At 39.9% G+C, this 26,960-nt stretch overlaps 1 protein-coding gene across 2 annotated transcripts in view; it reads right to left on the bottom strand.

The window, feature by feature from the left end:
- The window catches only part of IL15 (interleukin 15), an 82,529-nt gene extending 77,956 nt beyond the window's left edge, over positions 1-4,573 (bottom strand). The window contains exon 1 of one of the 2 annotated variants that reach the window (XM_075543755.1): positions 4,402-4,573. The gene's annotated coding sequence lies outside the window, so the exon portion shown is untranslated. Of the gene's footprint in view, positions 1-3,884; positions 4,262-4,401 lie in introns of those variants that run through there. The other variant, XM_075543756.1, reaches the window with a different exon arrangement.
- Positions 4,574-26,960: the final 22,387 nt, after the last annotated feature.

The raw sequence follows: 26,960 nt of genomic DNA on the forward strand, positions 1-26,960 counted from the left end.
TTTTCTCAGCAAGGTGTCCTTTTCCAGGAATTGGCCAACAGTGGGTGAGATGAAGTCTCCTCATCCTCACTTGTAAAGGGGAAGATGGCTGGACTTGTTCCCAACCAGACTTGCGTGTGCTTTGGGCAGTCAGTTGTACTTTCAAAATTCTTCACTGGGACGATGATTCGCATGCATCCGTTATTCTACAGTTTCCTTTATTCGTTGTCCAGCTTTCTCGTGCATGTAAGGAAAGTGAAGGAATTGAGCCAGGACTTGGGTATGCATGAGAATCTGCACCATGGCTTGCTCTCCAACACGCTCAAGAGGTATGGTGCCACAGATTTGCCCCATGCAATATGTTCTTGGATTTTTTGACTGTCACTTCCATGAGCAAAGATTGTGGACCCAAGCAAGTTGAAATCCTTGACAACTTCCATCTTTTCTCTTTTTATCATGATTTTTTCTATGAACATATGTAGACAGGTATGCACAATTTAACATCCTTTTAGAAAATGGGCAACTGCATCTATCTCCTTAGCTCCACAGCCCCCACCCCCAAGGAAGGCAGCTCTCCTTCGGTTTATTTCCCCCTACATAACAATTTCAGACCTCTCGAATTGTTTAGTTTGGGTCTTCAAGACCCAAGCCCAGGCTCTTGCAGCTGTGAGCCATGTGAGGGTTACAGCAGATAAGGCAGAGGACATCGGGCTGGGCACGGGTTCTCAGGCTTTGGTAGGTGAGGTGGGCAGGCAGTAACAGAGGCTTTAGGGTCTGCCTGCTTTAGATGCTCAAGCAGGCAGAATGGCAGGCACAGCCAGGTGTGCTCAACTCCATCCTCATTCACTCCCTCTTGCCCCACTCCTGCTGCTCTCTCAACCATCACCCCTGTGGGGACCTGTTCATCTGTCCTCCACCATCACCTCCATCAGCAGCAACAACCAGGATGACTAGAAGCTTTCTCACATAGTTTTAATCTGGCATTCACGCATGTCCAGATCACAAAACATTCTATGTCACAGAACATAATGTGAGCATTGAGCAATGTATATCTGTATGTCTCCATGTGTATGTGGCAGTAAATCAGTTTTCAAATCTTAGAGACCCCATTTGATAAAAGAGACTGTAATCTTTATGGAAGCAGATCTTCCTATCTCTTATCCTACAAAATTGCTGGTAGGTTTAAATCATAAACCTTATGGTAAGAAGACATATGATTAACTGTTGTGTTACCAGGATCCCATTATAAATATGCATACATTCATATATATATATATGCATATGCACAGACATAAACATACATATTTAGAAAAAATCATAAACTTTGGGCATATGTTCATGAATATACTTTGACTGATAGCTAAACTCTTAAATGTCCTCTCAACTTTCTCTGGAAATTTTCCACCCAACCCAATGAAGTAGCATAGCAAGCATTTAAGCCATGTTTAACATCATTATTTAAATGCAGTCACTGTAACCACTAAATAAATGCATTTAAGAGCTAATACTGAGATAAAGAATTTAGCTGCTTGTCATTGTCCTTCAGAAAATGCTGTTGGATAAAGGAGAGCTCTCAAATTGTTGGCAACTCCCCCTCCACTTCGGTAGGATGGGAAAATAATCTTCTTCCTGATTTCTCCATCAACCTAGCCTTCTATCATCAAGTTGGTTGGCAGGGCTGGGCAGACACACAATAAGACAGACATATAGGGCAATCCACATGTGTCCACCCATTGTCAAGTTACTGCCACAAACTTACAGCATACTAGATAGCTCTTTTAATTCAGGGGCCATTTAGAGAAATCTCAGCAAGGAATCAAATATATATCAACACTGAAGTGACTATCATTTGATTATAAGGATACACTTTAAATATATAATCAATAACATCAAGCACCATACAAACATTGCTTTAAAATGAACATTATATCCGAATATACTGCATCAAATGAAATCGTGGTTGACTGTAATTATCAAAGTGAGGAAATACTTCTACCTAAATAAGATTATCTTTCATAAAGACCAATAACTTTCCACCAGTCTTGCTTTGCATCCTAGCTCTACCATTTTCCAGTTCTGTAACTTTGGGCAAGTTATTCAATCAAGCTTTGCTTCAGTTCATTCAGGTATAAAATATAGTTCTTGCCACAAAATATACTATGGTGATTAGAGAAAAATGTACATATTTGTAACAACATCTTAGAGTATTTCAAGCTATTGGCCTAAAGACAGGATAAAGAATATTTACAAAATGAGCAAATTTTGCTTATATACTCCAAAAGAGATAGGAAGAAAAGGGAAGTTTTCAAAGTTTTGATACAGTTTTTTTAAACCATGCTAGGTCAGAGACTGATTTGAAAAGCCAATTAAAGAGTTACAAATATACATATAATTTCAAGGGCTTCATTCACAGCTTTCCTGAATTTCACCCAAAACCAGCACCCTTGAGTTTGAAAATATCCTAGGGTTTAAAATCCTTCAATGATCACATTTTATTTCAATACAATTTAAATCATTGTTTTCCACGTCCCCTGAAGAAATTGATAATCATTTTCTTTGGAAAACATTACATATTGCAAACTAGCTCTTGCCATTTACTCTATTGATTTCTGAGGTCTTTTCATTGTCTTTCCTCCCTAAAGCATTTACTGTTTTCCTCAAACCCACCAAGATTCTGCAGGAACATTCCAACCAGAACTCTCCCATCAAATCAGGACCTGGAGTTCCCGCTCCCATTCACGGAAAAACAGTAAAACCTGAAGTCTGGGGACACCCTGCCTGTCATGCTTTAGGAGCGGTCACCTCACCCCCCACCCCCACTCTGTCTGAGAGCAGATGGCTCTGAGAAGAGGGCATCTTCTGGGTTTAACTAAAACACGGAGTGAAGAAAACAGGCAGAGAATGTAAGAATTTGACATTAAAGCCTCATCTTTGCAGACCTTGGGAACTTTTCTGATGTCTTAATTTGGCTAAGTTAAAAAAGATGGAAGGAACATCAAGCAACTATTCTGTCTGAACTTTTGAAAACTAACGAGGGTCTTGATATTTACTCCTTACCTTTACACATTTGAATGGTCTCTGAATAGTCTATTGGAATATTATACCTCAGCTCTCTTGCTAACGACCCTATCAAACTGCCTTTTAAGAAAACAAGACACTTCAGTTCCAACAGGCCCTGCACCTGTGTCTTTCAACAGAATGGTTCAACTTGCAAGCTCCACATTCCAGAAGGGAGGAACCATCCTGATTTGTTTATTCTGTAATTCTAGAGCAAGAAGGCAGCCAAGTCACTGTCCTCTTTGAGCACAGGGACAAGAGGAATATGGGAACAGTGTCAAAGAAAGGGCCCTAACCAAAATCACAAATTAGAAAGTAACTTAAACACACATGCATAGCTGGCCACAACCACTCTAAGTTCGTTTCCCAACTTCTGGGTCATCCCGTTTCAATGTGTATTAGGCATTATTTAAGCATCACATTGGTTTTTAGACATTCTTTGAAATTCATGTCACTGTAAGTGCATGGAAGTATTTCAGTGACATGCAAATGAACGGCATGCCCTTGCAACTGGCAGCCAAAATCACCCTTGAGAGAGCTAGATGGTTTTTACATGTAGGTCACCTTGAACAAGGATTTTATTTCAATGAAAATAGTCTGCAAATGGCCCGTTTGAGCTGGCATTCCAAAAGAGAGAAATGGCTTGTTCAGACTTATGACCCATGCCTGCGTGCGGAGCAGTGACCATTTTGGTCAACTCCTTTCTCTAATATCCTGATAAAATAAAGGAGGAGAAAGGGCATCATTTGATTTTGCAAGCAGAGACAGAGACATCACAGCGCGCGCCCTCACATCCCCTGCCAGCTGGGCGTGGGAGAGACAGAGGCGGAAGCAGAGAGCGGCGATACCTTTCTTGAACTTGCCTAGGTGGATAGCTAAGCAGAACGCAGCGCTCCGAGCGGCAGAACTGCGTCTTCTCCGAAGCTGGCGGTTTGGCGGGGACAGCCAGAAGCAAGTCCCTCCGCCGTCCTCCTGCCGCCTGAGGCCGGGCGCCTTGACTGCTGGCCTCGCACGGCCTCCAGCTCCCGGAGCCCAGCGCTCGGCGCCCACAGGACCAAACCGAGGAGCAATCGCCACTGCTCAGGAAGCAGGAAACCGAACCAACCCCAACCCGCCGCCTCCTCGTCTTTTCTGGGCAGGATGGTGGCGAAATAGAAAGAGTCTGCAGGCGGGAAAGCCTTTGCAGGATCGCAACCGAAAACTTAAAAGTCCTGAGCAAACTCCCTCTAGGAGGAAGCTTGGCGGCCCGCCCATCTGGGAAGACGGGTGGGTCCCTGGGAAGTTGGGAGGGGCTCCGGGAAAATTCCATTTCTCTGGGAACCACCAGCACCTCCCTTGCCAAAGCGATGAAGCCTAGCTCCGTACCTCCATGGAGGGCAGGGTGGGAAGCAACAGCGGGCGCAGCCTGGCGGGCACCACCGCCCTGCTTCCTTCCTCTGGGCGTCCTCGGACTTCGACAGTTGCAGGCAAGTTGGCTGGGGTTCCCTGAACCTAGGGAGTCCCCACCCACAACGAAACGAAAAGTGAAAGGGGAAAGCAAGCCTGGAACGCCTGGACTAAGAGAAACACTCCCTGCAGAGGTTGGGGGAGGTGCGAGATGACAGCTGTCCCCAGAACCTTGGCCCAAGACTCCCACCACATTGCTGCCAATGCCTGGTGACTAAGACCAGAAGTGAGATGACTAAAGGCATTGGCCTGGACCTCCGGGGCACCTGCAAAGATCGCTCGTGGAGATGGTCCAACTTGGCGCAACCACAAGACCTGCCACTGCACAGTTGGCGTCCCTGCCAGAAGTCCAAAGGGTCCTGAAGAAAACCCTGGGGGACCCACATAGGTGGCGACTTTCGGTACCAACTAGCTAGATTACTCCAGACCGGCTGGCGCCAGTGTGGAAGGAAGGGTCAGAAGTCTTACAGGAGAGACCCTCGAAGATGTCTGGTCTATCGTAGGGAGAACTTGACAGAAAGACCCTTTGGTGACTCCCTTTTCCAGTGGGGTGTGGATTGCCGGGGAAAATATATTCTCCATGGTCCCATTTGATAGTCTAGTGCACTGTTGCGGGTGAACGCTGTGGTGGTATTTGCAGGTGCCGGGAGGATTGGAGTTCCTTTGGGACTGTGGGATGTGCTTGCCGCTGGGAGGCAGCAGCAAAATCTGGGGCCCAGTTGTGAAAAGGGTTTGGGGAACCCCCGAGAGCAATGTGAATCTCTGAACCGCCCTAGTAGACAGTGCTTCCCCAAACACTTCACAGGGTTGTGGCCCTGAGAAGGTCAGTCTCTATAGCTACATATATGACATATGTAGAAATTACTAGACAATTGTGTAATGACGCGTTATTGAGCAAGTTGAAAACTACTCCAAAACATTATTAATATTTATTTCAGCTTTTCCACCCTGAGGCATAGCAACCCCATAAGAAAGCGTTAAGCGTTTTCCAGTCTATAAATCTTGATCGCAGCAGAAAGCCTCGTCTTTTTCTCTTAGTGTGACTGGAGGTTTGGAGCTGCTAACCTCATGGATAGCAGTCCAGCTCATAACCCACTACGCTACCAACCCTCTAAACCAAACTAACTACGGTCTAATTGATTCCAACTCTTAGGGACCCTACTGAATAGCACAGAACTGCCCGCGTGCATTTCCGTGAACATAACTCTTTGCTGGAATAGAAAGCCTTGTCTTTCTCCCAAGGCACGGCTGGTGGTTTCAAACTGCTGACCTTGCATTTAGCATTCTAACTCCCAAACACCGCACCATCACTGAACCGTAATTGAGATTTTGTGTTCCTTAATTTATTTTAAAAACTCGTGATTTTATTTGAATTGTATCCCAACTTTTTCAAGCCCTAACTCCTGGTTCTTAAGAGAATGAGCTTGTTTGGAAATAGGATCTTTAGGGGTGCTAGTAGATCAATTCAGATGAGATTGTGTTGGAAAAAGTGGGATCTAATCTAATGAAGCGGGTCTCTTTCTAAAAGGAAAGAAGCGATACCAAGAAGGCCATTTGCAGGCAGATGGAGAAATTGGAGTGGTGCTGTCACAAGCTAGAAAACACCTCAAGTTACAAGGAACTGTGAAGACGAGGAAGGACCATCTCCTACAGTCTTCTCAGAGATCATGGTCCTGCCAAGAATCTGGTTTTGAACTTCTATACTCCGTAATGCAAAAGTTGGAATGTGAAAACTGGAAACCAAGAGGAAAGATCAATTAGTATGACCTAACTGATAAAACTGCAGTTGGACATTGGGTGATTGGATCTTGCAAAGCCAATGACTTCTCTGTGAATACATTTTTGAAGCACCCACAATGGCTACTGCACACTTGAAGGTCAATAGGAATCAAATAGATTATATCTGCAGAAAAAGATCATGGAAAAGCTTAATAACATTAGTGAAAACAAGACCAAGAGCTGACTGTGCAACTGGCAATCAATTGATCATATGTAAATTCAGATTAAAGCTGAAGAAAAAACACAAACGTTCATGAAAGCCAAAGTACGACCTTGGAAATATTCCATTTGAATGTCTAAGCATCTCAAGAAAAAAAACGAGAGGCGAATTGAAGCCTAATGACTAAAGACTTGATGAGTTATGAGACGGCATCGGTAATATATGAAGAAAGCATAAGGTCATTAAAAAGATAGCAAAGAAAGAAAAAAATCAAAGTGGGTGTCAGAAGAGACCTTGAAACTTGTCTTGGAACGCAGAGTAACTAAAGGAACTGAAGATAGGAAAAAGTAAAAGAGTTAAACAGAAAATTGGAAAATGCAGTTCAAGCAGACCATGTCAAGTATGATAACAAAATATGCAAAGACCTGGAGCTGCAAAGCCAAAGAAGGGAGAACACACTGAAAAAGTTCAAGCCCCCGATCCCAATATTGGAGGAGTTGATGGGCAAAATAGTCCATCAGTGGTGAGATTCAGTCAATCTGCACCAGTTAGACGGAATCAACACCTAGTTTTTGCTGAGTCCAGGGAGGTGGTTATTAAATGGCAGTTGTAATCAGGGTTCTTTCTAATGTGGATAGCAGGGTAGCCGCTCAATGTGGAAATCACAGATTTGCACTCTCTACTCTTTATTAATATTTATCTGCACAACAGCATATTCTAAGAGCCCACCGTAATGTTAATTCTTTTGATACATATAAGAAACAGAGAGAACTGTGCTTGTAATACGTATTTATTCATTTCATAAACTTGCTACATATTTGATGAAATACTACATTTTATGCCCTTGAATTTTTTACATTAGTAAACAAACATAGAAGAGAGATGGACGGCAGAGAAGATGGACGGCAGAGAAGGGGGGGAAGGGAGACTCCGGATAGGGCAAGATATGACAAAATAACAATGTATAAAGTACCAAGGGTACATGAGGGAGGGGGGAGCAGGGAGGGAGGGGGGAAAAAAAGAGGACCCGATGCAAAGGGCTTAAGTGGAGAGCAAATGCTTTGAGAATGATTGGGGCAGGGAATGTGCAGATGTGCTTTATACAATTGATGTATGTATATGTATCGATTGTGATAAGAGTTGTATGAGCCCCTAATAAAATGTTTAAAAAAAAAAAAGAACTTAAAGAGAAAAAGTGCCAAACAACCAGAGGGTGACATGCTGTCATTTGTTTCAGCTTTGTGTATTGCCCTAAATTTCCAGGTATTATGAGGGAATTATGCAAACCCTGAAAGTGTTCAAAGAGCAACAAATATTGGCAGAATAACTCCTGTAAGTTACATTCAGCAGAAGCAGAAAGGGGGTTTTCAAAGATAAACTTAATAGATTCTGAGAAGGGAAGTCACCTGTTTCTAATATATCAAACATGAAGACTATTGTCTAATTGGTCTACCTCTGTAGGAATGGGTCCCTACTCCTACAGTGAATAGTTAAGGAAAAATCACACAGCTGATGATGGTTGAATAAAAGTGAAGAAGATTGCGAGTGAGGGCACCAATGGAGAAGCAAAATGGAAGCATCTTAACAGTTTTATTGAGTTTTAGTTAGGAATTATTTAATATGTTTTCATTAAAATGTTAAAAATCTTATAACAATTTAGTTTTGTGTACCTCTTTTATTGGTCTTAATAAAGTATTAACTGTATGAAATAATAAACTACTTGTTGGTATTTCTTTTTTAATACATGGAACACTCTGTAGGGCAGCTCACTGTTAAATTAATTCAATCCCACCACTATACTGAATGATGCAGAAAATGGAAAGACTACAAGAGTCACTGTATGAGAAAGAACTGGTCAACATTCAACCTTTTCAAGTGGTCACGTTATGATCAAGAACCAATAAGTCCAAGCTGCACTGAAGACCTCAGCCAAGAAACAGGGCTGCGGAAACTGATGGAATAGCAAATGGAATGTTTCAACAAGTTGATGAAGCACTGGAAGAACTCATTGTTCTATGCCAAGAAGTTCAGAAGACAGCTATCCCAGCAAGCTCATGGAAGATATCGATAGAGGGGACAGTGCAAAGAAAGGTGACCCAACAGAACAAGGGAATTATCAAGCAATCTCATTCATAGCACAGGCAAGTAAAGCTTACTGATGATTATGCTTAAAATGGTCGAAGCAATATAGCAACAGGGAGCTGCTAGAAGTTCAAGCCATCTTCAGAACAGGAGATGAAACAAAAAATGTCATTGCTGATATCAGAAGGAACCTGGCTGAAAGCAAAGAATATCAGGAAGGTGTGCTTCATTGGTTATTCAAAGGCATTCAACTGTGGACAGCACAGACCAGAGGACTCTGAGTCAGGATGAGCCTGATGGCTCCTCATAGCAAACAGCCCTCTAAGAACTGTGAGAGGCTGCATGTCAGTGATCCTCAGCCATCCAGACGGGCAATTTGTTATAGCAGACCTAGGGAACGAAGACATAGCGCGCCATAAAAAATTGTTCAGTCCAGATTAAAGACTTTTTTAAAATCTCATTTTTACAGGAAATATTTATTTAATAAATAATACTTATGTTTTAGGAACTTGGGTGAATGTTTCACATGTATTACCTTATCTATTTAAATTATATATTTAATCATCACAGCACCAAACTGGCTTGCTAGTGCCCAGAAAGTTACCAATGGATCCAAATTCTTATGTGTCTTATTTCAGATATCTGTTCCTCTGTATGTTTCATCTTAGTATTGTTCATGATAACAGGTACCGGTTTTACCAAGTCATGGTGTCCATAATCTGATATAAAGAAAGAATATTTTATTATACAAGAATCTTCTCTCATCTAAATCAATAGTATTGTAAAACTGAAAGAAAACCGAAAACAACTTAGTCTCATAGTTGCCAAATTGTTAGCAAATATAACATTTGAATATATTCAAAGATGCATAGATAAGATAGATTTATAACAAAGAGCATTATAAAAGGATGCAGTTATTGTCAATGCAAAGTTAAATCCACTGATGTTGGGTCAATCCTGACTCAAAACAACCCTATGTAGGATTTCTGAGATGGTATAGCTTTTTATTTATTTATGTATTTATTTTATTAATCATTTTACTGGGGGCTCATACAACTCTTATCACAATCCATACATACATCCATTGTGTAAAACACATTTGTACATCCATTGTTCTCATCATTCTCAAAACATTTGATCTCCAATTAAGCCCATGGCATCAGGGTCCTCATTTTCCCCCTCCCTCCCTAATCTTCTCTCCCTCATGAACCCTTGATGATCGATAAATTATTATTTTGTGCTATCTTACCCTGTCCGACATCTCCCTTCACCCACTTCTCTGTTCATTGTCTCCAAAGGAGGAGGTCACATGTAGACCCTTGTAATTGGTTCCTCCTTTCCAACCTATCCTCCCTCTACCCTCCCAGTATCGTCACTCACACCACTGGTCCTGAAGGGATCATCCGCCCTGGATTCCCTGTGTTTCCAGCTCCTATCTGTACCAGTGAACATCCTCTGGTCTAGTCAGACTTGCAAGGTATAATTGGGATCATGATAGTGGGGGTGGGGGGGGAGGAAGCATTTAGGAACTAGAGGGAAGTTGTATTTTTCATCATTGCTACAACTCACCCTGACTAGCTCATCTCCTCCCTGAGATGCTTCTGTAAGGGGATGTCCAGTGGCCTACACATGGGCTTTGGATCTCCACTCCGCACTCCCCACCCTCATTCACTATGTAAGATTTTTTGTTCTGATGATGCCTGATACCTGATCCCTTCAACACATCGTGATCGCACCAGCTGGTGTGCTTCGTCCATGTGGGCTTTGTTGCTTCTGAGCTAGATAACCGCTTGTTTACCTTCAAGCCTTTAAGACTCCAGGCACTATATCTTTTGATAGACGGGCACCATCACCTTTCTTCACCACATTTGCTGATTCACCTACTTTGTCTTCAATGCTTGTTTCGGGAAGGTGAGCATCATAAAATGCCAATTTAATAAAAGAAAGTATTCTTGCATTGAGGGAGTACTTGAGTAGAGGCCCAATGTCCTTCTGCTACCTTAATATTAAACCTATAAATATATGCACATAGATCTATTCCCCATCCTCATATATAAATATATTTGCATATATACATGTCATTATCTAGACCTCTATAAATGCCCTTTGCCTCCCAGCTTTTTCTTCCATTTCCTTTGACTTTCTTCCTGTCCAACTATCATTTTTAGTCCCCACCAGGGTTTCAGCAATTTCTCTTGGTTACATTACCCTTGATCATGCCCTACCAAGCCTCCCACACCCTCATCACCACTTTGGATCATTTGTTCTTCCCTTGTCCCTGGGTTTGTTAACACCACTACCTTTCTCCCCACCTCCCCCTCTCCCATATCTCCTGGAACTGTCAGTTCCATTGTTTTATCCTCCAGATTATTCATCCATCCTCTCTTATTGAGACAGATCTGTAGAGATAATAACATGCACAAAAACAAGACAGAGCAAAATCAAGCAACAATATACAACAAAACAACAACAAACCAATGACAAAAAACAAAACACCACAAAAAATGAAGACTTGTAGTTAGTTCAAGGATTGTTTGTTAGCCTTTAGGAGTGTTTTCCAGTCCAGTCTGTTGCAGCAACATGCCCTAGCCCCAAAGTCCACTTTCAGCATTCCCTGGGGACTTTGCCACTCCATTCCCTTGCTGTTCTGTTTCACCCCCTTAGTGTTTTGCCTCAGTGTAGCAGGATCAGATCGGGTGCAATTCCCACAGTTTCTCTGGTGTTGTCTTCTGTAGGGCTATATGTTGTCCCCTGTAGGGCTATGGGTCAGTAAGGGATGTCGTGTCTTATATCATAGTGGGACCAGCCATGTGGTCCTCTCTGTGGACTGGCTGCTCTAATTGGGAACATTATCCTCAAGGCCTGGTGGGCCAGGATGTGCTCCACTCTCCCCTCCTCCCCCTTCACCTGCTCCTGTGTGCTCTGATCAGATATGCCCCTCTCCAGGAGCTGCAGATTCAATGCCGTCCTTTGAAGTAAATTCTTCTCGGGGGATGGGCAGGTGTCCACTTAGTAGTTGAGATTGGGGCCAGATCTCCAGTTTTGTTTTTGTTGTTTTGGTAAATCTTAAATGGAGCAAACAGCCTCCTTGTTCTCTCTTGGGCTTGCGGGTGGATTCAAACTGCTAATCTTGCACTTAGCAGAAACCAATTATGCCAGCAGAAACACAATTTTGTTTAAAATTATGAAACATAACAGCATGGGCCAAAAGCCCTCATGGCTGTTGACCCTGGACAAGTTGACCCTGTCCTCATTTGCTCTGCTCAGCATTTTACTCTTCTCTTTAAATGAATAAAAATATATTTATTTTAATCTCTTCTTTAGTTACAAAATGCTGTATAAAATTGCATGGGGGTTAGACTTTATGTCAACCTAGCCTGACACAAGTAGTTTTAGAGAATCTATGGAGATGAAAATGATATTAATATTTAAATTTTTTTATTTTAAAGTATGCATTTGTTGTTATAAATAAGTCAATAATCACTATATATTTCATTTTGTATATCTTCCAGTTCCATGTTTCCAGGCACTTTTGGAAAGACTTCTGCTCTGGTGGCACAGGGGGTACGAGTTAGGCTGACAATCGCATGCTCAGCAGTTGGAAACCAGGGGTAGCTCTGTTAGTTTACCATTTATTCCTTTCAGTTCAGCAACTCTACATCCAAAAGCAAGTTTCAGAATCTCTTCTGACATCCATTTTGGTCTCTCCTATCATTTCCTGTATTTTTAATGATCGCTTCCTTTCTTCATGTATATTGTCTTTGCGGTCATCCCACCACTCGTCTGAGCTTCTGTCCTCGGTGTTCAGTTTGACAAATCTGTACCTTAAACGGACTCTACATTTAGATGGAATGCACTCCAAGTTGTATTTTGTCTCTCATGGACTTGTATTCATGTTCCTCAGCTCCACCTGAACTTTCACATGAGCAATTGATGGTCTGATCTGCAATCAGCTGTTGGCTTTGTTCTGGTTGATGATATTGAATTTCTCCATAGCTACTTTCTACAGATGCAGCTGATTTGATATCAGTGTGTTCCATAAATAGCCCATGAAAGTTAAATAGAATTGCTATTAACGGGCATCAACTCAATGGCAATGTATTCATATGCTCCTTTACATTTTCTATTTATAATTATTCTTATTTTGCTCTGTTTTGATATGCTGCCAACTTGAATTAGGTTTGGATCAGATATTTTCGATTATATTTCTATTCATCTGGTGGTTGTATTTGATTTATAGAGATACATACATACATATATATTTTAAAACATAGTTTACATGAAAGTCAGGTACAAAGATCATATGTGTACAGTTTGATTAGTTTTGAAATATGCACACACCTGTATAAAGTGCATTCCTATCAAGATTGCCACCACCTAAGAAAGTTCACTGGGGCACTTTCTCAATATCAACCACTCATAACAAATACTGTTCTGATTTCTGATGTCATCATGTAATTAAGCTTTTTCTAGAATTTCCTATAAATGGAAGCACCAAGCATAAAGTGTTCGGTCTATCTCATTTCTGTTAGGATTCTCTGAGTGGTGCCAAGATGAAGGTGCTTGACTGCCAGGCAGAAGATTTGAGGTTTTAAGTACATTCAGAGATACTTTGGAACCAAGTCCTAGTGATCTACTTTTGAAAAATCAGTCATCAAAACTCTGTGATGCGTAGGCAGGTCTATGCTGATTCACCTGCTGTCACCGTGTGTCAGAATTAACCTGAGGGCAACTAGGACTGGTGATTTCGTGCAGCCTTTGTTTTAGATTGCTATCTGTATGATTATGCATGCCAATAAGTCATCCTTTCTCCTGCTAAGTAGTATTCCATTGCTGGAAAGAGAGTGTGTTTATTAATTCAGCTGCTGCTGGGCATTTTGTTTGTTTCCAAATGTTTACAATTATAAATGCAGCTAACATGGAGATTTACTTAGAAATAAATCTTAGTGGCTATGTCAAGAATTCTGAATTGTCAACATTTTACCTTGTTTGCAACCTAACAAATTTGCTTGGCACTTCTTGGATTGTGGCGGAAGACTTGAGGATGCTAGGTCAGAAGCAAAGACTTTATTTCTGAGGCCACAGTAATCAACATGTATCATAAATAACCAACAGTGAATATTGGTAAACTGAATCTTTCATAAGCAAAGCTGCCTGACCTTTGACCCAAAGAGAATCATGCCCTATATGATTTCACCAACTTATTAGTACACATAAATGCACTATCAAATATTATTTTAAAAATATATTTACAACCAAAGGCAAACTAGATGACTACAACTTCCTAGAAATTAGACACGTGTAGGCATCAAATATTTCACCAAAAGTTTGTTAGCATAAAATAGTCCAACTAATTTTTATTTGTTCGCCTTACACTCTGCCACTTGCTGAATCATTTATTTCCAACAATTTTCTTGTCAAGTCTTTGGGACTTTCTAGATATAGAATCAGATGATCTGCATTTCAACAAAGTTCTCCTTTCCCCTTGCCATTTCGGTTGGCATTTATTTTCCTTTATTATTGTTTTGGTTTCCTTACACCTCTCACTAAGACTTCTAGCACAAATTGAGTTGTTCTTAGGTGCCATCGAGTAAGTTCCGACCCATAGAGACCCCATACACAACAGAACAAAACACTGGCCGGTTCTTTGCCCTCCTCACACTTGTTCCTATGCCAGAGCCCATTTTTGTTCAATATTGCATAGGAGCAAAATAAAGGGCATTCTTTAAAAAATCATTTTATTGAGGGCTCATACAGCTCCTATCACAATCCATCCATCCATCTATTGTGTCAAGCACATTTGTACATTTGTTGCCATCATTTTTAAAATATTTTCTTTCTATTTGAGCCCATTGTATCAACTCCTCATTTTATATATATTCATGTCTTACACTGATATCTCTCTTCACCTATTTTTCTGTTTTCCATCCCCCTGGGAGGGGGCAATATGTAGATCATTGTGATCGCTTCCTCCTTTCTCCCCCACCTGCCCATTACCCTCCTGATATCGCTACTCTCATTATTGGTCCTGAGGGGTTTATCTGTCCTGGATTCATGTGTTTCCAGCTCTTATCTGTACCCATGTACATCCCCTTGTCTGTCCAGATTTGTAAAGTAGAATTGGGGTCATGATAGTGTGGAGGAGGAAGCGCTCAAGAACTAGAGGAAAGTTGTGTGTTTCAAGAGTGCTATGCTGCACCCTGACTGGCTCATCTCTTCCTTGTGGTCCTTCTGTAAGGGGATGCCCAGTTGCTTACAGATGGGATTTGGGTCTTCACTCTGAACTACCCCTCATTCACATTGACATGGTTTTTTATCTGGGTTTTTGATGCCTGATAGCTGATCCCATTAACACCTTATTATCACATAGGTTGGTGCGCTTCATCCATGTGGACTTCATTGCTTCTCAGCTAGATGCCCTCTTGTTTATCTTCAAGCATTTAAGACCCCAAACACATTTAAGACTCCCAAGCCGGGCACCATCAGCTTTCTTCACCACATTTGCTTCAACAATCGTGTCAGAAAGGTGAGCATCACAGAATGCAGGTTATTAGAATAAAGTTTTCTTGCCTTGAGGGAGTACTTGAGTAGAGGCCCAATGTCTTCCTGCTACCGCAATACTAAAAATATAAATATATGTCCATAGATCTATGTCCCTGTCATTCTATATAAATATATTTACATATGTGCATGCCTGTACTTAGACCTCTATCAATGTCATAGAGGGCATCACTGATTTGTCCACATTCACAAGTGGAATGCTTTCAGCTTTTCTGCATTGATATTAATAGTAGATGTTGGTTTTATATATATGCCCTTTGGTATGTTGAAGGGTTTCCTTTTTGTCTCTATTTTATCCCTAAGTCTAATATTTTATCAGAAATGGGTGTTGGATTTTGTCACATACCATTTCTGAATCACTTGATATGATCAGGTGACTCTTTTCCTTGTTTTATTTATATGATTGCATCGATTGTTTTGTTGTTGGAGCTGTTGAATCAAAACCAGGAGGAGAAATCACTAAGAAAAAGAAATCAGAGACCAAAATCAATGAAAAAATTCGCAACAAAATCCTAAGCGTGCCTGGTATGAATTAAACTTTATTATGATGTATTATTACTTTTTGATATGTTATTGAAATCTATTGGTCAGCATTTTGTTGTTTTTTCCCACCCTCTTCTATGCTCTGGAGTGATTTCAGTAGAATCAGTGTTACCTTTTCAGATTGAGTGAAATTCACCAGTAAAGCAATTGGGGCCCAAACCTTTTGTTGCTGCTGGGCATTGCTTAATGACCTGATTAACTTCTTCTTTTGTTATAGGGCCTTCAGTTCTTGTTAGTTAGTTAGGTTGTCCATTTTCAGACCTTTATCCATTGCTCCTGGTTCTGCGGTGTTAATACTCATTTCATTTTGTAAGCATGTTGTGTTCTTTTCTTCTCCTTTTTAGATTTGACTATGTCTTTTTCATTCTGTTGATCCTTTAGAAGAACAATTACTTGTTGTTCCTTCTTATTTTTTCTTTTCTGTTTTATTGATTTCTACTTTAATCGCTTCTTCAGGTGGTCATAGGCTTATTTTGTTGCTTTTTTCTAATTCTTGGTGATGTTGAATTAGTGTTGACTTTGATTCTTTCTTCTTTTTTGATGTGTCCCTTTATTATAAATTGTATGTTGAACACTGCTCTTTTTATGTCCCAAGTATTTTAATACATTGAGTTTCATTCTCATTTGAATTCAAGGAGTTTAGATTTTTAATTATATATCTTTGGTTATCCAGAGTTTTAAATTATGGTTTTCTTTAATTTACATATATGAAATCCTCATTCCCCTTGTTCTTCCTATTATTGGTGTCTTATTTTACAGCTTTCTGGTCTGAAAAGTGGCTTTGTGACATCTTGGTTTTCAAATTTCCTGAGGTCTGATTTATGGCTTAAAATTTCTCAAGTTGAAGATCAAAGAGACAACCCCTCATGTTCTCAGCACAGAAAAGGGGGGAATTAACCACTTAAAAATGAGTCCAATTCACTGTTTCTCTTAATGAAGGTCTTCTGTCAAGGTAACAGTTTAACCAGTGATTAACTAAAGTAGATTTTACCAAGGACTAAATAACCTGGGAAATAGAAAGTACCCTATTTCTACCTGTTTGTAGTTTTGATATGGGGGAGGAAGTATAACCAATTCCAACCTTAAACTCTCATTTTACCTACCTCAACTAAAAGGGGAAAAAAAGAAACAAAGATTACTTTTTAAAGTTGCAATCATCACTAGAGAATTGAGACTCATAAAATTCTAGACTTCTACTCTCTCTACATTTAGCTTCCACATTAAATAGGGCTTCTGCAAAATAAGATGAGATTGAAGCTGAAAATAATCACAAAACACAACTTATTTAAGAAGGGGGTACCCAGGGAAGCTCTAAAACAGTAGTGGAGACCATATAAATTCTGAGGACCTTGTTTTCAGAAGGCTATAGATGACAAGTAGAGCCCGAATTCTATGTGCACAGTCCCCACATGGATTAACCCTCTATGGAATTCCCTGGGATCATTGGATGGGCATTTAAATAGACTTGCCCTCAGATACATGGCATTGTAAAGTGCATTACTGCAGCTATAGTAAGGTTAACATTTAACATGTTATCACTTATTTTCCCTTTAACTGGGTTTTTTTTTTAATGTGTAAGAAAAGAGCTTTAAACCAAGAAGCTTTATATATCAGGAAAACACACCAACTCAGTCCAACTGAAGTACATAAATCTGAAACAAAGTCCATAAATCCCTCTTCAGCAAACTCAACACCATTATAAGCAAAGATACAGGAAGCGGGACTATCACCAGCTGGGATATTCAGAGTCTTGTGGCTCTTGTGGCAGAGAACATATCCCCAGGAGTTGTCTGCATGAAAGTGAAGGTAGAAAGAGAGACTGAGAGGGTCCCAGGACCCACCCTCTGACAAGGCCACACCCAACTAGGAAGTACCATTCGGCTGTGACCTGATTGACAGGCTAGACTCCACCACTACACTTCTATATATCAAGCTGACATGAAATTATGTAACTATCACAACCTTTTACCTCAAACTTATACAAAAATGGGGATAAAGCCTTGAAATAAACATTGAAATAGGAGAATATATTCATGATTTAGAAGTAGGCAAAATTTCTTAGGCAAGATATAGAAAGAAAAAGTCACAAAAGAAATAAATTCATTCAACATTGAAAAGACATTTTAAAGAAAGTGAACAAGTAAGCTATAGATAGGGAAAATATTTCCAAAATTGGTTAAAGAATTAGCATCTAAAGTATATGGAGAAGGTCTATAATTATTTATAATAAGTTAATCTAAGTTTGTTGTTTTCCCCAACAGTTTTATTGGCACATAGTTTACATATAATAAAGTTCAATAGTTCAATTGTTCAATCACAGAGAATTGTACAATAATTACCACATAAATTGTAGAGCATTACCCCAGCCCCACCCTTGCCCCGTGCTTACATTGCCTGAGTTATACAATTACACTCTGTTCTGATGCTCCCTCCCCACTTCATTATTTACTCCCCAAATCCCCTTTCCCTCCCTGCTCCTCACGTTCCATTCCCACCCCTGTATCCCCTATATCTCCTTGTATCAGTTATTATAACTATGCATCCACTCCTCTGCTTCACAGCTAGGAGACCAAATAGAAAACAATAAAAAAACAAATCGGACTAAGGTGATAAGGATCAAATGATAATGGTACAAAGACAAAAATACAAATAATGCACAAGAAGTAAAAGACCCCCATCAACATTCAAAAACCCAAGGAACAAACTTCTGCTATGGAACCAGAAAGAGACACCTGCACCCCAAACAATTTCAGGTCACCCCCATAGGTGGTCATCTGGCCAAGTGTCAAGTTCCATCCACCATAATCAGGGTTACCATGGTCTCTGCCTGATAGTAAGGCTGCTCGCGACTCTTGCCTGTAGCTAGAGTGGATCAGCCAGCAGCTCAGTCTGAGTTGATGCTCTGCACATGGCTTTTGGGCTCTCACTGGCCCCGACAGCCCTCCACCAATTGGGTGCTCATCATTGGAGCTCTGATGCTCTTTTCCTCGCCGTTTTCGTCTTTTGTAGTTGTCATCCTTGGATTGCACAAGCTGGTGTGCTTCTTCCGCGTGGACTTAGTTGACTCCTTGCTTAGATGGCTGCTTATTGAATTTAAGCCTTTAAGATCCCAGACACTATTCCAATTGATAGCCAGGCACCATATACTTTCTTTACCATATTTTGCTGTAGCACCTTTTCTTGAGTGATAATCTCATGATGGTGAGTATAGAGTGGGGCCATAATGTAACAACAGATTATTCTTAAGGTGTAGCTAGGAATTAATGCCAGTCCCAAACCCCTTGTGGGATCTATGCTTTTGTGTTAAGGTACTGTAACTTGGGTGCTAATACATATGTCCTATCATTCCATAGTTCAATCATGTCAAACAGAATTGTACAATTGCTTCCATAATTCGTCTCCAAGCATACTTTTCCTTCTGGGACTCCTTGACATCATATGTGTCTTCTCTCCCCTAACACTCTATATTCACATTCCCTCCAAACCCTTGTTATATTTTCTTTCCCTAGAGACTCCATGTCCCTGGGTTTCAGGTACCAAACACAAAGAAACAGATAGCACAGCTTCACGCGGGGGAGCCTAACGGTGGCACACCTCTGAGATTCACCCTAATATAAACAAGCAGAAGCAGAATATAACAGAAGGGACATCACCGGACTTCCAGTCTAATACAGCACACGGGGCATTGGTGTCACAAGATCTTGTTTATTCGCCAACCAATAGTACATTACTCTTGCTACAGCTGTTTTCAGCTTCCTCAGAAACATGTGTTTTCCAGCTAAATCCTCAGGTTATAAGTGTGTCTGAAGTAGAGTCCAGCTCATCCAGTGGTGTTCCCACCTGGGGTCTCCCTGATGCAGACTCTGGCATATGATGTGAACCCTGAGGTTCCAGAATTCAGTGTCTCAGTGTTCTATGACCCTCAGCATTGGATACTGGGATATCCTCCCCCCTAATCATCCTAAGAACATTAATCTCTAACAAAGTAGATTTCAATATGCACAATGTAATGAGAGACAAAAATGGGCATTACATAATGCTCAAGGGATCAATAGGCCAAGTGCTCATAGCCGTAATACCGCACCACATGACAGACTCTTGAATTTCATCAACCAAATCCCCAAAGAGATGAAAAGAGAAATCACCAGATCAACAAGTAGAGTATGTGACTTCAATACACCAATCTCAAACAAAGATAGATCAGCTGGAAAGAAATTCAATGATGCCCAAAGCAGGAAGATCAGCCACAGAAAAAGCCCCGGAAAAGCTGAACAACTCAAAGAACCTGACCTCCTAGATATTTACAGAACTCTCCGATCAACAGCAAAAAAGTACATGTTGTTCTCTAATGCACATGACTCATATTGTAAAATAGAGCACATGTTATGACATAAAGCGAGCTCGAGAAAATTCCAACTGCCTTCTCTGACCACAGTGCCATTAAACTGGAAATCAACAATAGAAAGAATGAAAAAAACAAAGGCAATCATTTGGAGACACAACAACACGCTAATTCAAAAACACTGGGTAAGAGCTCAGATAAGAGAGGAAATTAGGAAGCCCTGGAAACTAACGTGAAGATAACACAGCAGGCCCGACCCTATGGGACTGCGCAAAAGCAGTCACCAGAGATCGCTTTGTGGCCATCAGTGCTCACCTGGAAAAAGGGGAGAGAATCATGGTCGACTCCTTAACATGGCACCTCCAACAATTAGAACAGAGTCAACAACATAATCCTTCCAACAGCAAAAAAAAAAAAAAAAGAAATCATAAAGTTAGAGCAGAAATAAATGAACTGGAAAACAGAAAAACAATGGGAAAAAATCATCAAAGCACCACTCTGATTCTTTGAAAGGATCGACAAAATCATCAAACTGCCAGCAAACTTAACACATGAAAAGAAGGAGCAGACATCAATATCTAGAATTGGGGATGAAACAGGGATAGCCACAACAGATCCTATGTTAGTCTGGGTGGACTAAAGAAACAAATCCAGAGACAAGCATGTGTGTATGAGAGAGTTTTACATCTGAGAGTAACTGTATATTAAGAAAACATCCCGGCCCAGTGCACATCAAGTCCATAAGTTAGATATTATTCCATAAGTCTGATATTAGCCCATATGTCCAATACTAGTCCATACAATCTTCCACAGACTCGCACAGCACATGCAATGACACTGAAAGCAGGCAGATCACAGGTCAGTAGGCTAAAGGTCTTGTGGAAGCATCTCAACACTGGTGCGGCTCTCTATGTGGCTTCTCCAATCCCGGGCTCTTGCTGCTGTCAGCATAGCTTCGTGTGGCTTGTCAACAGAATGTAAAGCAGAGAGAGTGTGTGTCCAGGCTTCAGTGAGGAAGAAAGGAAAACTCCCAGAATCCTCATGGGAAGGCCATGCCCACAAGTAGACATCCACCAGACTGTGGCCTGATTGACAGATTAAGATGCCGCCGCTATAATCTATTTTAAAGGGTGACATGAAATTATTTAACTACCTTCGATACTTATGAAATGAGAAGATTAAAATTTCAGCCATATGGGAACCTGTCCTCCAAACAAATTCAATAATATTGAGGACATGGACAGATACCTAGAATATCACGTTGTCCTTAATTAACGCGTGTGGATATTAGCAACTTGAATAGACCCATAGAAAAATAAGAAACAGATAAGGTCATCCAGAAACTCCCAACTAAAAATAGATGACTTCACAGGACTGTTCTACCAAGCATTCGAGAAGAGCTGATACCCATCTTACACAAACTCTTCCAGAACATAGAAAGGGACAGCAAACGCCCAAACTCCTTCTACAAAGCCAGCAGAACCCTGCTGCCCAAACGGGCAAAGACCCCAAAGGATAGAGAACTACAGACCGATAATCTCTCATGAACATTGATGGGACATTCTCAGCAAAATCCTGGCCAATAAAATCCAACAACATATTTTAAAAAAAAAAAGAAAATTATACATCATGACTGAGTGGGATTCATACTAGGGATGCAGGGATGGCTCAACATTTGAAAAGCAATTAACGTCACCCACCACACTAAGAAGAACACAGATAAGAACCATATGAGCATATTGCTTGATTCAGAAAACAGTATTTGACAATATCCAACAATCATACATGAAAAAAGCTCTTAAAAGATAGGATTGGAAGGGAGAATACTCAACAGAATAAAGGCCATATATGAAAAATCAGAACAGCTGAAAACATTTCCACGGAATGTTTATCTGAGCAGGATGTCCTAATTCCCACGTTTATTCAACATTATGGTGAAAATCCGAGCCAGTGTCAAAAGACAATGGCAAGAAATCAAGGGAGTACAGTTGAGTAAAGAAGAAGTAAAACTTCCGCTATTTGCAGATGATATGATTTTGTATGTTGAGAATTCTCAGGTGTCTATAACAGGATTGCTGGTAACAATAGAGGAGTTTAGTAGAATGGCAGGATTAAGTAGCGCAAATCAAATAGATCTCTCTATCCCAGTGAGGGGAATACTGAAAAAGATATCAAGGAAACAATACCACTCACAATAGCCACACAAATACGAAAACACTTAGGAATAAACCTAGCCAAAAGAACAGAAGACCTGTACGAAGAAAACTACAGAAAATTGCTACAAGAAACCAGAGGGATCTACACAAATGCAGGAATATCTTCTGTTTGTGCATTGGAAAGACTCAATATTGTGAAAATGTCCATTCTACAGAAAGCAAGCTACAAATTCAGTGCAACCCAGATCCAGATTCCAGCATCATTCTTTAAAGAAATGTAAACTCTGATTACCAACTTTATTTGGTGAGGGAAGTCCAGGATAAGCAAATAACTCCACAAAAAATAAGGACAAAATAGGTGGTCTGGCATTATCTGACATCTATAAAGTCGCAGTTGTCCAGTCTGTTACTGGCATAAAGATCGCTCCATGGACCAATGGGTCAGGACAGAGTACCCAGATTCAAAACATCCTCATATAGGCAAGTCACTGTTGAAATATGCCCTAAAAGCATTACATGGGAAGCAGATGCCCTCTTCAGTCAATGGCACTGGGAAAACTGGATATCCACATGCAGAAGAATGAAACAAACCCATATCTCAACGCATGCACAAAACAAACTCAAGGTGGATCAAAGACTTAACTGTAAAACCCAATGCTCTTGGGAGCATCAAAAGAAAAGTGGTACAAAGCTCGGAGCTGCAGGGTGGAGATACACAGGCTATCAGAGCTAACAAGGGAAACACAATCTGTTGAAGTTATTAAAAATAAAACACTTGTATGCATCAAAAGACTTCATTAAAAGAATAAAAGAGGGCCCACAGAGAGGGGAAAAGTATTTAGTAATGACATAACAAAGGACAAATGACTAAAATCTACAGTATTTTAAAAGTCTACAACAATTTAAGAAAATTAAATTAACCCTCCGAGAAGGTGGGCCAAGGGCCTGAACAGATGATTCACAGAGGATGACATGGCTAATAAACATAGGAGGGAATGTTCTCATTCACTAGCCATCCAGGAAAAACAAGTCAAAACAACCATTAGATGCCATCTAACTTCCATAACGGTGGTCCAATTTAAAAAAAAACAATAACTGAGAACAATAAATGCTAGAGAGGGTGTGGTAAGATAAGAACTCTTATCCACTGCTGGTGGGCTTGTAAATATGTGCAGCCACTGTGGAAGGTGTCATGGCAATGCCTGGAACAGATGGCAATTGAAATATCATATGATCCACCAATACCATTACTAGCATATACCCAAAAGGAATCAGAAACAGATCAGGAACAGATGTTTTCTCCCTCATACGCATTGCAGCATAGTTCACAATAGCAAGAAGTTGGAAACAGCCTAAATTCCCATTAAGAGAAGATTGGATAAAAAAACCCATCTGGTAATATTGAGTACTATACATCTCTAAACAATGGTGATAAAGCCACACAACAGCTCAAGTCATAGAGGGATCTGAAAGAAAAACACTCTATGAGCCCACTGTTGTGGAAAAATACCAAGCAGGTAAATATATATCTCAAGGCATCACATTTCTAAATACTCAGAAATCAAAATCAAAGATTAAAAATTGACAGAACTAGGAAATAGGATGGGGCTTTTTTACATATACAGGAACAAGAATTAGAAGCCTATCAGAGTTTTTCAGAAAATATTCAAGAAAGAAGGGAGTAAAATTAAATAGTTGAAATGATGAACTAAAAGCACAAAGCAAAACTCAAGCTGACTAATCAATAATTCTGTACCCAGCAAAGTTATTCTTCAAAAACAAAAGGAAATATTTGGGGGAAAACGAATACTAGGGAAATGTATTACTATTTGACCTGCATTTTCAAAAAAGTTAAAAGATGTTTTTCAATGAAAAAGGAAATGGCTATATAGAACAAACTGAGCACCAGAAAAGTAACAAATGAAGGTAAAATAAACTTTCATTTTCCTCATCAATTTATTTAAAACTCTTTGTTCCAAATAATGACAGTATGTTGGAAAATTATAGCTTAGGGATAAGTTAGATGATTGATAGTCATGTTGTAAGGGTCAGGAGTGTGGAGTACTGCCTGAGGGTACCTGTCCTAGCAGTGAACAATACAGTGTTGGTTCAAAGTGATTAAGATCCTTGCAAATATACATTTCAAGCTCCAAGGTAAACACTAAAAAGTTTAAAAAGCATCATCCATCTAGTTAAAATAGAGAGAAAAAGGAATCATATAAAACGTTTAATAAAAATCAAACCAACAAACACCCAACTCCCTGCCATTGAGTGGATGCCTACTCATGGTGACCCTAGGACAGGGTAGAACTGCCTCTGTGAGTATCCATGGCTGTAACTCATTCTAAAGGTAGAAAGCTCTATCTTTCCATGTAATCCAGTGGTTTAAATATTTTTAAAAGAGTTCTGTAATCATCACCAGTCATCTTTAGAACATTTTCTTCATTCTTATACCCATTATGATTAGTTCCCCACTCCTACTCCCCAACTTCTCCTGCCATAAGTCTAAGGAGCTACCAACCAACCTACCTGCTGTCTCTATAGAACTATTGACTTTGCTAGCAGCTCAATGCATAACCACTACATGACCAGGGTTCCCTGTCAAACCAAAGGAAGAGAGAGAGAGAGAGAAATTCAAGGAGTAACAAGTTTTTGGACACTTCAATACCCCGCTATCAGTAATTAACAGCAGCAGAAAATAACAATGAATAAAATTGAACTGAATCAACATTGTCAGTGAACTGGACTTAGTTGACATTTATAGCATATTTCTTCTACAAGAGCAGAATACATTCTTTTCAATGTCCCCAAAACCAGTCACCATAGTAGATCACACACTGGATCCTAAATCACATCTTAACACATGTAAAATAATTTAAGTCTTATGAAGTAATGTTGTCCACCATAGGAAAAGGAACTGGAAATCAGTAACAGAAAGATAGCTTGAAAATTCAAATATGTTTGGAGATGAAACCACACTCTTGTTAGTAAAGCCTTCTAAATACTATGTGCATCAAAGAACTAACTCTCAAGAGAAATTAAGAATGATTGTAAAGTAAATGAAAATGTAAATACAACTCGAAAATCAGCCTTCAAAACATCATTCTTTGTCCTTTAGTTGATTTAGCTTATCAATGATGCTTCATTTTGAAGGACATTTCAAGATCTATTTTGAAGTACAATGCTGTCTGTTATAAGATTATATATATCCAATTAATACAACTATTGTTTGAGTTTATGCACCCCAAGTACTAAAGCTAGTGATGAAGAATCAGTCCTGTGTTTGAATTCGATCAAGATGCATTGATAATTATTGGCCAATAGAAGGCAAACGTTGGAAACAAAGAAGCAACAGTAGTTGGAAAATATGAACTTGGTGATAGAAATGATGCTGGGGATCATATGACAGCATTTTGAAAGACTAAGGACTTGTTCATAGCAAATACATTTTTTAAACAAGACAAAAGGAGACACATACACAGGCTACTCCAGATGGGATACACAGCAATCACACTTAGCACTTCACTGGGAAGAGACTATGGAGAAGCTCAATATTAGCTGCTAAAATGAGGCAAAGCTGTCTGTAGAAGAGACCATTCATTTCTCATATGTAAGTTCAAACTGAAGCTGGAGGAAATTAAAAGAGGACCACAAGAGCCAGAATACAACCTTGAGCATCTCTCACCTGAATTTTGCAAACATCTCAAGAGCAGATTTGACAAAAGACAGATGAGCTGTGGGAGGACATGCAGGTCATCATTCCCGAGAAACGCAAATGGTCTTTTTAAAAACAGAAAAGAAAGACATGATAAAGGTGGATGTCAGAGGAGACTTGGAAACTTGCTCTTAATCGTAAGGTAGTTAAGACCCATGGAAGAAAGGAAGAAGTCAAAGAGCAAACGGGACACTTAAAAGGGCAGCTCAAGAAGACAAAGTAAAATGTCATAATGAAATGTGTAAAGAACTAGAGTTAGAAAACCAAAAATGAAGAACTTGCTCAGCATATCTTAAACTGAAAGAACACAAGAAAAAAAATCAAAGGCTTGAGTTGCAATATGTAAATGTTCTATGAGCAAAATATTGAATGCTGAAGCGAAAATCAAAAGAAGATGTAGAGAGCTTTTGCTTAGGGGGCATTGAGTTCATTTTACTGGTGGTGGAATAATTTGCAGAGGGAAAACAATCATGTTTGCACAACACCAAGAGTCTAATCAAGGGCACTGAATTATACATCCAGAAGTTGTTGAATTGGCAAATGTTTTGTTGTGTATATTTTTTCCAAAATGGAAAAAATATTGCATGAATAACAATGGGTATCAGGGAAAAGAAGATGTTTCAAAATTGATTGTAGTCAATATTGTATAACTATTCTTGATATGGTTGAACTATTGAATTGTATGACATATGGGCAAAGTGCTAACAAAACTTATATTAATAAAAAAGAAGAAGACAGAAAGAGTACACTGAGTCACTGTACCAAAGGAACTAGTTGATATTCCACCATTTCCAGAGTTAATATATGAGCAAGAACCAATGGTGTGTAAGGAAGAAGGCTAAGCTGCACTGAAAGCATTAGCTAAAAATCAGGCTCCAGGAATTGATAGAATACCAATGGAAATATCTCAGCAAGCTGAAGAAGCACCATTAACATTCAGTCATCTATGCTAGGAATTTTAGAAGACAGCTACCTGACCAGGTGATGGAAGAGATCCATATATTTGCCCGTTCCCAAGAAATGTGACCCTACATAATGCTCAGAATATAGAACAGTATCATTAATATCACATGCAACTAAAATGTTGCTGAAGGTGAAGCAGTCCATTGACAAAGAGCTGCCAGAGGGCCAGACTCAAAG

The sequence above is a fragment of the Tenrec ecaudatus genome, chromosome 3, assembly GCF_050624435.1.
Source record: "Tenrec ecaudatus isolate mTenEca1 chromosome 3, mTenEca1.hap1, whole genome shotgun sequence".
Taxonomy (NCBI): Eukaryota; Metazoa; Chordata; class Mammalia; order Afrosoricida; family Tenrecidae; genus Tenrec; species Tenrec ecaudatus.